Raw genomic sequence first — 5,091 nt, forward strand, 5'->3', positions numbered from 1 at the left:
GGATATGAGTAGTAGCAACCGATTCTATGTTCGTAAGTCGTAAAGGAATTAACATCTTATACAGGGTGCAATAATTCTGCCTACTACGGTTTCTTTGTAGTTTCAGAAAATACTTTTTCTAGTGGTAGCTACAGTAATTTCATTATTATTTTAATAAATTAGAACGAAAAAAATTTTGAGCACCATTAAATGTAATTAATTTAAAGAGATATATGTAGAAGATGATACTAACAAGTGCATAAGTTCTCAAGTTTTAATAATTCTCAATTCTAAGTTTCTGCTTGTTTTTAAAAATTCTGCTTCAGTTTCACTACCACTGGCAAAAATAACTCTCAACAGCCTCAAAAAAGTATCTGTGTTTATGTGATACAATAAAACGTCTCTAAGTACCATATTCTCCATGGCATTGATTTTATGCAACCTGATAGAAGTACCCGTGTTTATGTGATAAAATAAAACATTTCTAAGTACCACATTCTCCATGGTATTGATTTTATGCAACCTGATTGAAGTATCTGATGTTTAAGTGATAAAATAAAACGTCTCTAAGTACCATATTCTCCATAGTATTGATTTTATGCAATCAGATTGAAGTAAACATCACAGAAATTTTTAAATGAATCAATTGATATTTCTGATATTAGTTGTTTTGCTCCAACACATCTTATATAGCTCGCTGTATCTATCTAAAGCGGTATATACGCTACGGTATCAAAATACAATTTTATATAATAGAAGTAGTCTTTGAGTGGATGGATATTTTTTAAGCAGGCTGTATATACTCTAAATTACGAAAACTAAGCACTAGATAGAAATTATTACTATTTTTGATTTTGTATCACTCTAAATTACTCTAAATAAAGAACTTACAAAATTATAGTCCGGTATTGCGTTTAAATTTTAGAAGGAGTATAAATTTTTCTTGAATATAGAATGAGAGAAAAATTAAGTACATTTTAAGTATATATATATGTTTATAGATGTACATAATCTATCTGTACAATAAAGATGTGCAACTGTTAGGGAAATTAAAATAAAAAATGCTAGGTTAGCTATGTTTGATAACTGTAATACCTGAATAGTGACTAGATATAAATCAAATATTATACTAAGAGAAATATTTCCGTAAGCAACAGTGTTTTTTCTATATGAGTATAAGTGAATAGAAACAAGTCCCAAGTACTTAATAAATTACATATTTACACATAATTGAGTTTTTAAACTAAAAAGAAAAAAAACATCTTTGCTAAAATAAATTTCCAGCTCACAATGTATTTACAGTTTCAACAATGAAAATATCACGCATAAATTACGGAACAGATAAAGAAAATCAGTTTAAAATAACATCAATACATTCTTTAAAAAATTATCAACAATTAAAATTGAAACAAGCAAGCTGAATTGCAATGAAATCAAACTTCATAATAAAATTATTCCAAAACAATTTTAATTGAATTTTAAATTGAATTTTCTGTGATCAGCACAGAAGTTAGAGAATTAAAATCAATGCAAAGTGTTTTTTTAAAAAAAAATATTAAATATTTTAAAACGCTTTATAAAGTGCAAGCTCAGTATCTGGTGAATTGGAATTCACAGATAATTAATAATTTTTGTCAAAAATACTGTGCATCCAATACAGAAAATTAAACTAACAAATAGATAAAGGATTTTAAAACGTCTTCAGTATCTTATGAATTGAAATTCATAGACAATTATGAATTTTCTTAATATATGAATAAAATAATACATTGGAAACCCACAAACGTACAACTTAAAATATAAAAGCAGCTTTTTATGTATAGCAGCTTCATGTGTTGCTGAAAATTTAGTTTTAAAATATCACTTCAAAAGTTTTGCATTTGCAGTAAAACCTTGATTATCCGTCGATGGATTATCAGCTTTGCTGTCAAGTTCTAAACTCTTCGAAAAAATGGTTTAAATTTGAATCATAATGTCTGCACTTTAAATCAAATTATTGTTGAAACCATCAAAGGTGTAAAATTTGTTTATATGACCATTAAGTTTAACCTCAATATCATGTAGATGGTTTAATTTGTACGATAAACTTGGCATCGGTTTAAAGTTTTACACGATATTATTGTTAAACTCAATCCGAACTTTTTAATACTGCAGGAAAAAATCTTTATGCATGTACAATATGCTAAGATAAATACTTATTTCAAATACCAATAATATTTTGTCCACAAGAGACTATGTCACACAAGTTTTTACTTCACGATGCTTTTTCTGTTGTCCTAAAATATTTTGTTTGAGAATAAGCAGCAATATTTTGACAAGTAATATTACGGGTTTTTTTTATTCTTGGTAAACATAATTTACTTTACTCTATAAAAATCTCCACTATAAATTATAAAAAAAAGTATTTTAACACTAAGAAATATATGCAGGTAATATTTTACGATCTTTTTTTTAAAGACATACCGCTGTATTTCTTTCTCCTCGGTCGTAACTACCCTCAATTTTGTGGATTCTGTTTTGTGAACTGCTGTTCCATGATATTTTGTGACAATGATATTTTACTTGCTAGAGAATCGATGCCGCGATACTTTAATCAAATATCTTGTGGTTTTTCTTTTTGGTTCAGGTAATTATTTGTTGTTGTGTGAAAATGTCTGTTATAAATAGAAAACAGGTGTTTAACATTAAAAACCTATGCATTTAATATTCTTAGTCCTCTTTTCAGGATTAATCACGGAATTTCTTTTTCCACGGATGTGGCACTTCTCTACTCGAATAATATGAGTTTAGACCAGCTGCTATCCCATGATATAGTCTCGATAATGTTCCACGATATTTTTTCAGCAAGATTATAAGACGCGGTATTTTAATCTAAATAAAGCAGTTTCTTTTTCTTCTCTTTTTCAATGAAAAAGCTTTTTTTTACATTTTAATATTCCAAAAATTAATAGCTCTTTTAATTCCATAAAGTGCAGATAATATTTTTCGCTTATATATTTTCCGATAATATTTTTCGTGCTTTGTGTACTATTCACGGAATTCCTTTATCCAAGATAATTGCACAACCTAATCCGCGAACAATCGAAAATTTTCTGCCAATACATTTCTTTAATATTAGTTCACAAAGAACACTTTCCATACAGAATTAAAAATGTCAAACTTTTTCTTTAAAAAGGAGGACTTCGTCCTGTGTGTACGTTTGAGGGTTAAATATAACACTTTTATACCAGATTTTGACAATTATTTTATGAATTATATATTTTTCAAGCATATATACCTTTCACACTCAATAAATAATTTGTTCTTCTGGCCATAATGCTGTTGAAATAGTCTTTTGCTTCAAAATAGAAATTTGAATTATTTCATTCCCTATTTAATAGTTCGTCATTAAATTGTATTTTTACAGAACATTATTAAATCAACTGGGATTTTACATATAGCGTAATATTATATATTGTACATCACAATATGTGCATATTCAAATGCAACTAGTAGGTAGAAATTAAAAATGGCATAATCAAAAGAATTGTGTTTAAAACAAACTTTAAGTATAGTGAGATATTTTCATATATATATACATTAATTAAAACACAATTACAAGCCATACAATTAGAAACCATGGTTTGATAGATTTTCAAAATTGAAACCAAGAAAAATTCATTTTTTAAAAAAAAACAATGATTTTTAGTTACATTTTTTTAGAATAAAATTTTACTTTGAATTTTATAATGTGAATATAAAATTATTTAATCTGATGTTGATATAAGGTTTAAAAAACATATAAAACTAAGTAACACTTAAAAAAAATGAAATAAAAAAAAAAACCTTGAATAAAATTCATGAACATTCTTAATCTATCACACGAGACAAGATAGGAGTTAACAGTTACCAGAAAGAAATGAGTTTGTCGAAAATTTCAATTTAGGTTAACTTCATGACATTTATATTTCCAAGATTTTAAGAAACAAATATGAATATGTATTAAATGTGAAGTATTAATGAACAGGATTTCATCAACTGTAGATATTTTCAATTTCTGATTTCATTCAAAGAAACGATTAATTGACAATTCACTGTTTTATTGAAGAAAAAAAAATCATGTGGCAAATAAAGGAGTGAAATGAAGCAATTTTCAAACGCCACCTTTACCTTAATTTTCGAAATTTTTTTTAAAAATTACTTCTATTTAGCTTATTTTCTTGGTAAAAATGTCCATATAGTGAATGACTACTTTGCCTTTGCTCAATTTCTCAACAAAGATGATGCCTCTGTTAAGGGCTTACTTTGTTGCCATTTTGAGCTTACAATCCCAATAATCTGGCTTGAAAACAATACATTTCAGTCTTTTTTATTTGTCGTTAAACTTGTTGTATAAATCTTGAAAAAAATTATATTGTTCTATTATTCATGTTGTTGAGATTATGAATAAAAATGTCTAAACTTAAAGCATTTCTTTCTAGTACCGGTTACAAGTGCAGTCTTTGCTGAGACCAGTGCAACTAATCTAATCTTTATACAGATTAAATGAATAAATAGAGCAATCATATGGTTCAGCGGTGAATTACTTTTCTTTGCAAAATGCCAGCAACACTCGTAAAGAAATAAAACACTTAAAAATATTTTTTTTTCTAGATATAGAAATCTTTAAAATGATATGAAAATTATTGTATCGCTTTCTTAAGATGAAATATGCTTTCTTCACACATAAAGCTATTCGGTTTGTGGACATTTCCTTATGATATTCATTTTAAGGGTCTTCTAGCATGCTAATACTTTTTAATGATGTTTAGCATAATATTTTTAAGGATATTTTAGTATAAATTCACATTTTAAGGATGTTTAGTATCATATTAAGAGTGTTTTAGTATAATATACATTTTAAGGATGTTTAGTACAATGTTTTAAGAGTGTTTTAGTACGATATTAATTTTTAGCATGTTTAGTATCATATTTTTAAGGATGTTTTAGTATGACATACGTTTTAAGTAAGATATAGTATAATATTTTTAAAACTGTTTTAGCAAGATATACATTTTAAGGCTGTTTAGTATAATATTTTTAAGAGTGTTCTAGTATAATATGCATTTTAAGGATATTTTTGTATGATATTAA

At 26.5% G+C, this 5,091-nt stretch overlaps 1 long non-coding RNA gene across 1 annotated transcript; it reads right to left on the reverse strand.

Annotated features, from left to right (window-relative positions):
- Positions 1–366: 366 nt before the first annotated feature.
- Positions 367–604, reverse strand: LOC147803394 (uncharacterized). The gene is made up of 2 exons (XR_015429065.1): positions 503–604; positions 367–421 (listed from the first exon to the last, which is right to left on the reverse strand). It is a non-coding gene; the product is annotated as an uncharacterized LOC147803394 (long non-coding RNA).
- Between the last annotated feature and the right edge of the window lie 4,487 nt (positions 605–5,091).

Source organism: Parasteatoda tepidariorum, chromosome 9 (genome assembly GCF_982258835.1).
Source record: "Parasteatoda tepidariorum strain Cologne lab strain chromosome 9, Ptep-v5.0, whole genome shotgun sequence".
NCBI classification, from domain to species: Eukaryota; Metazoa; Arthropoda; class Arachnida; order Araneae; family Theridiidae; genus Parasteatoda; species Parasteatoda tepidariorum.